The sequence below is a fragment of the Piliocolobus tephrosceles genome, chromosome 11, assembly GCF_002776525.5.
Source record: "Piliocolobus tephrosceles isolate RC106 chromosome 11, ASM277652v3, whole genome shotgun sequence".
Lineage (NCBI taxonomy): Eukaryota > Metazoa > Chordata > Mammalia > Primates > Cercopithecidae > Piliocolobus > Piliocolobus tephrosceles.
The window spans coordinates 117923310-117937010 of NC_045444.1; positions in this window are offsets into that span (position 1 = coordinate 117923310).

Here is a 13701-nt window from a genome sequence, read left to right on the forward strand (position 1 = left end):
TGGGTTCGCTGAGGCCTTTCGATACTGCCCAGAACTTCCCCAGCACTTTCCCCCAGGTGTCAAAGGGGGACCCTAAGTTCTTCCTCCCTTGCCAGGCCTTGCTTGGTGTGTTAGCAAGTCTTCCCCTGCAGGAGGTCCCAGGGGCCAGAGCCAGAGAACCCAGTCTTGTCTTCCTGAGGCAGCCCGTGAAGCTTCACCTGTTCACCCACAGGTAGAGTCAGCCCCTTGCCAACAACCGCAGGCCCCTGAGTCCGCTGGAGGAGGCTGTTGCGGGCCCCAGATCATCGCCATTCCAACTTCCCTGCTGCACCTACCAGGCCTCTCCATCCAGGAGGTTGGGCCCTGCTGGAGAGAAATCTGTGATAATGCAGATTTGGGGCCTCCAAATGCCCGGCCCTCCCAGCAGCCGCCCTGGTAGCAGCCCCAGCTGCTAGCCCAGATCATCTTCCAGGAGCTTCTGACCGCTCTCATTTCCCTCTCCCCAGCCTCTATGCCAAGCCTCTTCCCTCAGGCACTTCATGTCTCCTTCTCTGCCCTCCCTGTCAACAGAGTTACCCTGTCTTCTCCTTCACAGGGAAGGACAGACCTCCCAGAGGGATTCCCACCCTCTGATTTACAAACATTCGCAGACAGCCTGAGCATTCCCGGCCACCACAAGGCCCCAAGGAAACCAGAGTCTCTCTGTATCACCCTTTCCCATGTGCCAGCGAGCCCCTCCTCACCCCCTCCTGGGGGTCCCACTGCAGTGATCTCCTCGACTGCCACCCGCCATTTTTTTGTTGTTGTGTATTGGGGTGTGTGTGTGTGTGTTCAGACTCACTCTGTTGCCCAGGCTGGAGTGCAGTGGTGTTAACACAGGCTCAAGTGATCCTCCCATCTCAGCCACCCAAGTAGCTAAGACTACAGGCGTTTGCTGCCACGCCCAGCTACTTTTTGTATTTTTTGTTTGTTTGTTTTTGAGACAGAGTCTCGCCCTGTCGCCCAGGCTGGAGTGTAGTGGCGTGATCTCGGCTCACTGCAACCTCCACATCCTGGGTTCAAGCGATTCTCCTGCCTCAGCCTCCCGAGTAGCTGGGACTACAGGTGTGCCACCACGCCCGGCTAATTATCTTTTATTTTTATTTATTTTTTGAGACAGAGTCTCACTCTGTTGCCCAGGCTGGAGTGCAGTGGCCAGATCTCGGCTCACTGCAAGCTCCGCCTCCCGGGTTTACGCCATTCTCCTGCCTTAGCCTTCCAAGTAGCTGGGACTACAGCCACCCGCCACCTTGCCTGGCTAGTTTTTTGTATTTTTTAGTAGAGATGGGGTTTCACCGTGTTAGCCAGATGGTCTCAGTCTCCTGATCTCATGATCCGCCTGTCTCGGCTTCCCAAAGTGCTGGGATTACAGGTGTGAGCCACCGCGCCTGGCCTGCCACCTGCCATTCCAATACCTCCTTCCCTTCCATTGCCTTTTGCAGGAACAAGCTCCTGGGAAGAGCTGACAACAGTTGCTCCCAGCTCCACCAGGGACCCCCAGGCTCCCAGCCCCTTCAGGTGCCCTCCAACCCTGCCTCCTGCAGACATGCTGTTTGTCGCTAGCCAGAAGGACGCCTTGCGGACCTTATCTCTCATCTCTCTTGACCCTTCTGCAGCTTCTGTCTCTTTTTTTTTTTTCTTTTTTTTTTTTTTTTTTTGAGGCAGAGTCTTGCTCTGTGGCCCAGGCTGGAGTGCTGTGGCCGGATCTCAGCTCACTGCAAGCTCCACCTCCTGGGTTTATGCCATTCTCCTGCCTCAGCCTCCGGAGTAGCTGGGACTACAGGCGCCGCCACCTCGCCCCGCTAGTTTTTTGTATTTTTTTAGTAGAGACGGGGTTTCACCGGGTTAGCCAGGATGGTCTCGATCTCCTGACCTCGTGATCCGCCCGTCTCGGCCTCCCAAAGTGCTGGGATTACAGGCTTGAGCCACCGCGCCCGGCCTAGCTTCTGTCTCTTGACCGCATCCTCCCTTGGAGCTTCCCCTCTGCCTCCCTGACACTTCTCTCCCCTGGCCTCCTTCCTCTTTGCCTACCTTCTTCCTTTCTCAAAGAGTGTTTCCACCTTTCTCTCCCCTCGACATTCTCTCACTGGTAACACCCTTATCCAGTGGCCTCAGCTACCATATGTGTGTACCCCCCACTACTTGGGGCCGCTCCTCCACAGCGGCTCCACCTTCCCGTGGACAACGCCATCTGAAGGTGCCCAAATCAGGGTCTCTTCAGGAGCAACTTTCTTCCTCATTAACCCAGTGGCTTGGCAGACGTCTCCCTTTGGTGCCCTATAAAACTTCAGACTCCAAGTAGAGTGTCCCACTCTGAATTCAGCCTCTTCCTCCACTCCTGAACTGCTGTCTTTCCTACCTCAAAAAAGGAGAGACAGCTCCCAGCTTGCCTAGCCAAAAGCCAGGACGTTGTCTTAGTCTGCTGGAACTGCTATAACTTTAGACAGGGTCCTTTATAAACAACAGAAATGTGTTACAGTTCTGGAGGCTGGATGTCCAAGATCAAAGCACTGGCAGATCTGATGTCCGTGAGGGCCTCTCTCCTAGGCGGTGCCCTTTTTGCTGCTGCTTCGAAGGCAGAAGGAACCCACAGGCTCCTGTGAGCCCTTTTTATAAGGACATTAATCCCATTCTCAAGGGTGGAGCCCTCAGGAGTTAATCACTTCCCATAGGCACCACCTCTTGCCTTGGGGATTAGCTTTCAACATATGAATTTGTAGGGGACACCAGCATTCAGATCGTAGCATTGTCTAGACCCTGACCTCTCCCTCAGCTCCCAGACACCCCAGCCTGGGCTTTGAGTGTCTTCAGAGTGGGTCCACTCTGCTTTCCACCACCCCTGCTCAAGTTCCTGCCTGGATTAACCCAGCCGTTGCCAGTCAGCCGCCCTGACCTGTCTTGCTCTGTATCTTAACCTAACACGTGGCAGTCACATCAGTTTTCCTCAGCAGCAGATACAAACACATTCTTTTAATGAAGGGATTTCAGTGACTTCTGACAGCCAGCAGGAGAAAAATCCAAGTGCCTCAACCCACACTGAAAACCCCTTCCTGAGGCCGGTGGCTCACTCTTGTAATCCCAGCACTTTGGGAGGCTGAGGCAGGTGGATCACGAGGTCAGGAGTTCAAGGTCAGCCTGGTCAACATAGTGAACCTCCGTCTGTACTAAAAATACAAAAATTAGCTAGGTCTGGTGGCAAGTGCCTATAATCCCAGCTACTCGGGAGGCCAAGGCAGGAGAATCATTTGAACCTGGGAGGCGGAGGTTGCAGTGAGCCGAAATCGCACCACTGCACACCAGCCCGGATGACAGAACGAGATTCCGTCTCAAAGAAAACCCTTTCTGCTGCAGAGAGGGGTCTAGTGTGAGGTAAAGCACTTGCCTCAGGTACAACATCTAAGGGACACCAAAAAAATCATCAAAAATAATGTTTCAGTGCAATATTATTTAATTACTAGGGAAAATCCATGATGAACAAAAAAGTCAAATAGTATTTATTATTTTTGAGGCAGAATCTCACTCTGTGGCCCAGGCTGGATTGCAGTGGTGCCACTTTGGCTCACTGCAATCTCTGCCTCCCGAACTCAAGGGATCCTCCAACCTCAGCCCCGCAAGTAGCTGGGACTACAGGGATGTTCCACCATGCCAGGCTAATCGTTTAATTTTTTGTAGAGACGGAGTCTTGCCATGTTGCTCAGGCTGGTTTCAAACTCCTGGGCTCAAGTCATCCTCCCTCCTCAGCCTCCCAAAGTGCTGGGATTACAGGTGTGAGCCTCCGTGCCCAGTCAAAATCGGAATTTTATTTTATGTATTTTTCCCCCCATCCCAGACGGAGTCTCACTCTGTTACTCAGGCTGGAGTGCAGTAGTGCGATCTCAGCTCACTGCAACCTCCGCCTTCCTGGCTCAAGCGATTACCCTGCCTCGGCTTCCCAAGTAGCTGGGACTACAGGCGCCCACCACCATGCCCGGCTAATTTTTTTTTTTTTTTTTTTTTTTTGAGACGGAATCTCGCTCTGTCACCCAGGCTGGAGTGCAGTGGTGCAATCATGGCTTACTGCAACCTCCGCCTCCCAGGTTGAAGTGATTCTCCTGCCTCAGCTTCCTGAGTAACTGGGATTACAGGCACCTGCCACTGTGCCTGCCACCACGCCTGGCTAATTTTTGTATTTTTAATAGAGACAGGGTTTCACCATGTTGTCCAGGCTGGCCTTGAACTGCTGACCTCAGGTGGTCCACTCACCTCGGCCTCCCAAAGTGCTGGGATTACAGGCATTAACCACCGCACCCAGCCTAAAATCAGATTTTTAAATGAACACAGATCACTATCACTGACATTTCTTTTGCCTCAGGATGCACTGTGGCTTGCACAGCACTGTCACTGATTGTGTCATTTAAAATTTGATATTTTGTTCATCATGGATTTTCTTGCATTAATTTTTATTTTTAAATATTGCACTAAATATTGATCACTGACTTTTGGGACCTTAAACTCTGTATGCAAGACAACTGCCTCACTTGTCTCACCCTAGCCCTGGTCCTGTGCCCAGACTCCAAGCCAATTGGACTATCCGTCTTCTTCCAGGGGGCCCTCTGGGCCTCTGTCCCGCCTCCACCTCTTCTTGTACTCCTTCCCCTGCCTGATGTGACCCCCTCCATCTCCAGCCTCCTGGTTGTCCTTCAGGACTAAACCACCTTCCTGGGGTCTTCCCTGTAATCCCCAGGCTGGGTCAGGTCCTCCTCTTTGTGCTACTGCACCAGCTGCACAATACTCATGGGTAAACATGCTCATGTGTGTCTCCCCACTCCACTGTGAGCTGCTGCTTTTTTTTTTTTTTTCCAAGAGAGGTGGGGCCAGGTGCAGTGGCTCATGCCTGTAATCCCAGCACTTTGGGAGGCCGAGGCGGGTGGATCACCTGAGGTCAGGAGTTCGAGATCAGCCTGACCAACATGGTGAAACTCCGTCTCTACCAAAAATACAAAAATTAGGTGGGCGTTGTGGCATGCACCTGTAATCCCAGCTACTCAGGAAGCTGAGGCAGGAAAATCACTTGAACCCAGAAGGCAGAGGTTGAGGTGAGCCGAGATCGCACCATTGCACTCCAGCCTGGGCAACAAGAGCGAAACTCTGTCTCAAAAAAAAAAAAAAAAGGCTGGGCGCGGTGGCTCAAGCCTGTAATCCCAGCACTTTGGGAGGCCGAGACGGGCGGATCACGAGGTCAGGAGATCAAGACCATCCTGGCTAACCCGGTGAAACCCCGTCTCTACTAAAAAATACAAAAAAAAAACTAGCCGGGCGAGGTGGCGGCCGCCTGTAGTCCCAGCTACTCGAGAGGCTGAGGCAGGAGAATGGCGTAAACCCGGGAGGCAGAGCTTGCAGTGAGCTGAGATCCGGCCACTGCACTCCAGCCTGGGTGACAGAGCCAGACTCCGTCTCAAAAAAAAAAAAAAGAAGAAGAAGGAGAAGGAAGAAAAGAGAAGAGAAGAGGAAGAGGAGGAAAAGGAAGAGGAAGAGGAAGAAAGGAAGAAGAGGAAGAAGAAGAAGAAAGAAAATAACAGTTGTTGGTGAAGATGTGGAGAAATTGGAATCCTTATGCATTGCTGGTAGGACTGTAAAATGGTGCAGCTGCCAGAGAGAACAGTCAGGCGGTTCCTCAAAAATTAAAAATAGAAGGCCAGGCGCAGTGGCTTATGCCTGTAATCCCAGCACTTTGGGAGGCCGATGTGGGTGGATCACTTGAGGTCAGGAGTTTGAGACCAGCCTGGCCAACATGGTGAAACCCCATCTGTACTAAAAAGGCAAAAATTAGCCGTGGATGGTGGCAATTGCCTGTAATCCCAGCTACTCTGGAGGCTGAGGCAGGAGAATTGCTTGAACCCAGGAGGTGGAGGTTGCTGTGAACCAAGATTGTGCCACTGCACTCCAGCCTGGGTGACAGAACGAGACTCAGAAAGAAAGAGATAGAGAGAGAAAGAGAGAGAGAAAATAAAGGAAATCCAATCCGACACACGCTACAATGTGGATGAACTTTGAAGACATTGTGCTAAGTGAAATAAGATAGTCTCACACACACACAAAATACTGTATGATCTCACTTAAAGAAGATATCTAGAGTAGTGAAACTCAAAGAAACAGAAAGTAGAATAGTAGTTGCCAAGGGCTGGGGAGATGGGAGGCGTTTAATGGGTACACACTTTCAGGGGTGTTTTTTGTTTTTTTTTTTTTTTTGAGACAGCGTCTCACTCTGTCACCCAGGCTAGAGTGCAGTGGTGCAGTCCTGGCTCACTGCAGCCTTTATCTCCCAGGCTCAAGTGATCCTCCCACCTCAGCCTCCCAAGTAGCTGGGACTACAGGTCTGCACCACTACGCTCATCTAATTTTTTCTTTCTTTCTTTCTTTTTTCTTTTTTTTGGTAGAGACAAGGTCTCTGTATGTTGCCTAGGCTGGTCTTGAGTCTTGAACCCCTGGGGACTCAAGAAATACTCCCGGGCTGGGCACAGTGGCTCACGCTTGTAATCCCAACACTTTAGGAGGCCAAGGTGGATGGATTGCTTGAGCTCGGGAGTTTGAGACCAGCCTAGGTAACATAGCAAAACCCCTTCTCTACAAAAATTACAGAAATGTTGCCGGGTACAGTAGCTCACGCCTGTAATCCCAGCACTTTGGGAGGCTGAGGCGGGTGGATCACCTGAGGTCAGGAGTTCGAGACCAGCCTAACATGGTGAAACCCCATCTCTACTAAAAACACAAAACTTAGCCGGGCGTGGTGGCAGGCACCAGTAATCCCAGCTACCGGGAAGCTGAGGCAGGAGAATCGCTTGAACGTGGGAGGCAGAGATTGCAGCGAGCTGAGATTGCGCCATTGCACTCTAGCCTGGGCAACAAGAGCAAAACTCCACCTCAAAAAACAAACACAAACATTAGCCAGGTATGGTGGCGCATTCCTGTAGTCCCAGCTACTTGGGAGGCTGAGGTGGGAGGATGGCTTGAGCCCAGGAGACGGAGGTTGCAGTGAACTGAGATGGGGCCACTGCACTCCAGCCTGGGCAACAGAAGGAAAAAAAAAAAAAAAAAGAAAGAAATCCTCTCACCTTGGCATCCCAAAATGCAGAGATTACAGGCATAAGCCACTGTGCCCAGCCCGAGAATTGCAGTTTTACAAGATGAAAAGTTCTAGAAATAGGTTACACAACAATGTGACTGTACTTAACACTACTGAACTATACACTTAAAAATGGTTAAGATAGTACATTTTATTTAATTTTATCTAAATATTTATTTCATGGATACATCTAATACCATATATAAAATTTTTTAAAGAAAATTTAGTGGTGGCTCGCTCCTGTAATCCCAGGACTTTGAGAGGCTAAGGTGGGCAGATCACTTGAGGTCAGGAGTTCAAGACCAGCCTGACCAACATGGTGAAACCCCATCTCTACTAAAACAAAAATTAGCTGTGTGTGGTGGCTGTAATCCTAGCTACTCAGGAGGCTGAGGCAGGAGAATTGCTTCAACCTAGGAGGCAGAGGTTGTAGTGAGCTGAGATGGCACCACTGCACTCCAGCCCGGGCGACAGAGCGAGATTCCATCTCAAAAACAAAACAAAACAAAAATAATAGTAATTTAATTTTTTGCATAATAAATACATTCAAGAAACCAAAAAGTATAAAAGGTGCCAGGTGCTGTGGTGTGCCTATAGTCCCAGCTACTCAGGATGCTGAGGCAGGAGACTAGCTTGAGACCAGGATTTCAAGGCTGTAGTGAGCTAGATCATTTTTTTTTTTTTTGAGACAGAGTCTTGCTCTGTCACCTAGGCTGGAGTGCACTGGTGTGATCTCGGCTCACTGCAACCTCCGCCTCTCAGGTTCAAGCAATTCTCCTGTCTCAGCCTCCCGAGTAGCTGGGATTACAGGCATGCGCCACCACACCTGGCTAATTTTTGTATTTTTAGTAGAGACGAGGTTTCACCATGTTGGCCAGGCTGGTCTCGAACTCCTGAGCTCACATGATTTGCCTGCCTCAGCCTCCGAAAGTGCTGGGATTACAGGTGTGAGCTACCATGCCCTGTCAAGCCAGATCATGCCTGTGAATAGCCACTACATAGAGAGAACTCATCTCAAAATAAAATAAAATAAAATAAGACAGTTAAAAGTCTCTCTTGCACTTGTCTCTTCGATTTTCCTGGTTCCTACTCCTCAACCCTGTCCAGGTAACTGCTTTTAAAAATGTGTTAATCAGCTGGGCATGGTGGCTCATGCCTGTAATCTTAGCACTTTGGGAGGCCAAAGTGGGCGGATCACTTGAGGTCAGGAGTTCGAGACCAGCCTGGTCAACATGGTGAAACCCCATTTCCATACAAAATACAAAAATTAGCCAGGCACAGTGGCATGCAACTGTAGTCCCAGCTCTGTGGGAGGCTGAGGCAGGAGACTCACTTGAACCCGGGAGATGGAGGTTGTAGTGAGCTGAGATTGTGCCACTGCACTCCAGCCTGGGTGACGGAATGAGACTCTGTGTCAAAATAAATAAATAAGGCCGGGCGCGGTGGCTCAAGCCTGTAATCCCAGCACTTTGGGAGGCCGAGACGGGCGGATCACGAGGTCAGGAGATCGAGACCATCCTGGCTAACATGGTGAAACCCCGTCTCTACTAAAAATACAAAAAAACTAGCCGGGCGAGGTGGCGGGCGCCTGTAGTCCCAGCTACTCCGGAGGCTGAGGTAGGAGAATGGCGTAAACCCGGGAGGCGGAGCTTGCAGTGAGCTGAGATCCGGCCACTGCACTCCAGCCCGGGCGACAGAGCTAGACTCCGTCTCAAAAAAATAAATAAATAAAAAATAAAATAAATAAATAAATAAATAAAAATGTGTTAACCATAAAGGACAAAAGGCATATAATTATCTCAATAGATGCAGGAAAAGCTCACAAAAACTGACACCCTTTCATGTTTAATAAAAAGCAAAACACTGAACAAAACAGTAGACAGGTACTTCCTCAATCTGATAAAGGGCATCTACAAAAACATGGAACCCAGTGTGAAAGACGGAAAGCTTTAAGATCAGGAACAATGCAAAGGTGTCTGCTCTCATCCCTTCTATTCAAATTGTACTGGGGGTGCCATCCAGGGCAATTAGGCAAGAAAAAAAAAAAGAAATAAAACTATCTTTATTTGTAGATAACATGATCTTGTGTATAGAAAATCCAATGGGATATACACACCCACACAAAACTATTAGAGCTAATAAAAAGTTCAGCAAGATATAAAAGATACAAAATCAATATGTAAAAATCAAGGATGTTTCCATCAATAGCAATGAACAATCAAAAATTGAATTAAAAAAAAATTCAATTTACAACTGCATCAAAAAGAAACGTTATACTTATAAATAAAGTTAACAAAAGAAGTGCAAGACAAACATTGAAAACTGCAAAACAACATAGAAATAAAGACCTAATAAATGGAAACACTTCCCATGTTCATGGATCAGAAGATTTAATTTTCTTAGGATGGCAATACTCCCCAAATTAATAAACAGATTCTATACAATTCCTGTCAAATTTCAGGAATTGATTTTTATGGAAATCAACAAGCTGATCCTAAAAATCAACAAGCTGATCCTAAAATTTATCTAAAAGTTTAAGAGACCCTAAATAGCCAAAACAATCTTGAAAAGAATAAAATTGGAAGACACACTTTTCAACAGCAAACCTTAACTATAAGACTGTGTGGTACTGGCATAAGGATAAACATATAGATAAATGGAATAGAATTGAAAATCTAGAAATAAGCACATACATTTATGGACAATTGATTTTGACAAAGGTGCCAAAATAATTCAATGAGGAAAGAACAGTCTCTTCAACATACAATGCTGGGGCAACTGAATATCCAATGAAAAAGAATAAAATTGAACCTCTACTTCATACCATATAGAAAAATTAACTCAAAATGGATCAGCAATATAAATGTAAGAGGTAAAACTATAAAACTCTTAGACGATAATACATGCATAAATATTCCTTACCTTAGATTAGGCAATGATTTCCTAGATATCACACCAAAAGCATAAGCAACAAAAGAAAACAGAAGCACCTTGGACTTCAGGAAATTAAAACACATTTGTGTTGCAAAGGACACTATCAAGAAAATAGAAAGATTAACTGGAGTAAATGGCAAAGAAAAACATGAAAAGATAATCTACAGAATAGGAGAAAATATTTGAAAATCATATATCTGATAAAGAGTTAATATCCAGAATATAAAGACCTACTATCTGATGATAAGAAAACAAGTAAGCCAATTGTAAAATGGGCAAAGGGCATTTTTCCAAATATATACAAATCATGAATAAGAACATGAAAAGATACTCAACATTATTAGCCATCAGGGAAATACAAATCAAAACCACAATAAACTACATCTATCCCAGCTACTCTGGAGGCTAAGGCAGGAGGATTGTTTGAGGCTAGGAGTTCAAGACTAGCCTGGGCAACATAGCAAAATCCCTGTCTCAGGAAAAAAAAAAAAGCTACATCTTCACACCCAGTATAATGGCTATAATTAAAAAGTCAGCTCAGCCTGGGCACAGTGGCTCACACCTGTAATCCTAGCACTTTGGGAGGCTGAGATGGGAGAATTGCTTGAGCTGAAGAGTTCGAGACCAGCTTGGGCAACATAGTGAGACCCCATCTCTGCAAAAAGAAAAAGAGTCAGTGAAAAGCAGATATTGGTGAGGATGTAGTAAAACTGGAACTTTCTTCTCTTTCTTTTTTTTTTTTTTGAGACGGAGTCTTGCTCTGTCACCCAGACTGGAGTGGAGTGGCACGATCTTGGCTCACTGCAACCTCTGCCTCCTGGGTTCAAGTGATTCTCCTGCCTCAGCCTCCCGAGTAGCTGGCAGTACAGGCACGTGCCACCATGCCTGGCTAATTTTTTGTATTTTTAGTAGAGACAGGGTTTCACTGTGTTAGCCAGAATGGTCTTGATCTCCTGAGGTGGTGATCCACCCGCCTTGGCCTCTCAAAGTGCTGGGATTACAGCCATGAGCCACTGAGCCCGGCCGAAATTGGAACTTTCGTATGCTGCTGATGGCAATGTTAAATAGTGCAGCTGCTTTGGAAAACAGTGTGGCAGTTCCTCAAATGGTTAAACACAGAGTTGCCTTACAATTCAGCAAATCTCCTCCTAGGTATATAGCCAAGAAAAATGAAAGCACATGTTCATACAAAAAAACTTGTCCATAAATGTTCACAGCAACTTTTTTTTTTTTTTTCATGAGACAGTCTTGCTCTGTTGCCCAGGCTAGAGTGTAGTGGCTTGATCTCAGCTCACTGTAATCTCTGCCTCCTGGGCTCAAGTGATCCTCCCACCTCAGCCTCCTAAGTAGCTGGGAATACAGGCACTTGCCACCACACTGTGCTAACTTTTTGTAGAATTGAGGTCTCACTGTTTTACCCACACTGGTCTCAAACTCCTGAGCTCCAGCGATCCTCCCACCTCTGCCTCCCAAAGTGTTGGGATTACCGGCATAAGCCACCACACCCAGCCCTGCAGCATTATTTGTAATAAAGAAAAACAACCTAAATGTCTATCAGCTGATGAATGGATAAACAAATGTGATCTATCCATACAGTGGAATGTTACTTAGCAATAAAAAAAAGTACTGATCTGCAACATAGATGAACTTTGAAAACATGCTAAGTGAAAGAAGCCAGATGCAAATACCAAATATTTTATGATTCCATTTATATAACATATCCAGAATTAGCAAATCTGTAGACAGAGGGCAGATTAGTGGTTGTCGGGGCAGAGGGGAATAGGGAGTGACTGCTAATGGGTATAGGATCTCTTTTTGAGGTAATGAAAATGTTCTAGAATCAGATAGTTGTGATGGTTGTGCAACTTTGTGAATATACCAAAAAGCCCCACTTAACTGTACCCTTAAGAGGGTGGCTATTATAGTTATGAATAATATTGCAATAAAAATTTTCATATTAAAAATGTATGAACTTCAAGGAGAAATACAGCTCTCACTGGACAAGGACTGGATTAGTTGCAGACCTACAGCAGAGGCTGAATGAGAAGGTAGCTTGGCAAACATGCAATGCCAGTCGATTCTACCTCCACAGAAGCTCCAGAATTTTAACCGGTCTCACCACCTCCACACTACCAGGGCAATTTGGTCCACTCCCAACTGCCCCGACTCTCTGCCCTCCAGCCTCACTGGCTATCTTTTAAATCTTCGATTCACCTAGCCACACTCACAGCCAGCGCCAAGTCTCAATTCTCCCTCTAAAGATATGAGGGTGAGCATTTGACTCCCACCACCTCTCCGCCCCCCATTACCAGCATCTACAATGCTCCCCATGGAGGATTCGGGCCTAGTCTGGTGTCTGGCACAAGACAGGAGCTCCACAAGCATTTCTGGAGTGAACTTGAGAACTGGGGAGAGCCTTGTAGAGGAAATGCCATTTCAGGTGGGCCTGGAAGAGCTGTGGGATCTGTTAGCCAGGTGCGGGAGAGGAAAGCGCTGTAGGCAGCCCAAGAGGACTGGGACCTTCGGAGCCTTAAGGGAAACTGAGGGGCTTGAAGACTGAGGATCCCAGTCTTATTCAGGGGAGAGGAAGAGGTGGCAAATGGGACTGGAGAGGCAGGTAGGGGTTTGAGGGACTGAAGTCCAGTGGGAGCCACTGAACAGTTTTAGGCCAGAGAGTGACACGATCTTCTATAACATTTTGAGAAGATCCCTCTGGGTGCTTCATGGAGGCTGGATTAGAGCATGAGCTTCGGAACAATGAAGTGGCTGTGGCCACTGCCCAGGGGACATGGGGAGTCTAGAAAGAAAAAGCTCCCTTCAGATCCTCCTGTTACAGGAGTCAGCAGGTTCCCTCCAGGAAACACCTCCCGCCATTGCACGGTGTTTTTTTTTTTTTGAGACGGAGTCTCGTTCTGTCGCCCGGGCTGGAGTGCAGTGGCCGGATCTCAGCTCACTGCAAGCTCTGCCTCTCGGGTTTACGCCATTCTCCTGGCTCAGCCTCCCGAGTAGCTGGGACTACAGGCGCCCGCCACCTCGCCCGGCTAGTTTTTTTTGTATTTTTAGTAGAGACGGGGTTTCACCGTGTTAGCTAGGATGGTCTCGATCTCCTGACCTCGTGATCCGCCCGTCTCGGCCTCCCAAAGTGCTGGGATTACAGGCTTGAGCCACCGCGCCCGGCCTGCACGTTGTTAAATCCACTTCAGTACTCCCTTTTACCTCCTGTGTCAATCACCACCGTGGAAAGACGCTTAAGTAAACTGATGGTAACAACAGATTTGGTTAGATAGTAAGAAGTGAGCTTTAAAAGATAATAGGCCAGGCATGGTTGCTCACGCCTGTAATCCCAGCGCTTTGGGAGGGGGAAGCTGCAGTAAGCAGAGATCGCGCCACTGCACTCCAGCCTGGGCGACAGTGAGACACCGTCTCAAAAAAAAAAAAAAAGAAAAGAAAAGAAAAGAAAAGAAAAGAAAAAGAAGGCCGGGCGCGGTGGCTCAAGACTGTAATCCCAGCACTTTGGGAGGCCGAGATGGGCGGATCACGAGGTCAGGAGATCGAGACCATCCTGGCTAACAAGGTGAAACCCCGTCTCTACTAAAAAATACAAAAAACTAGCCAGGCGAGGTGGCAGCGCCTGTAGTCCCAGCTAC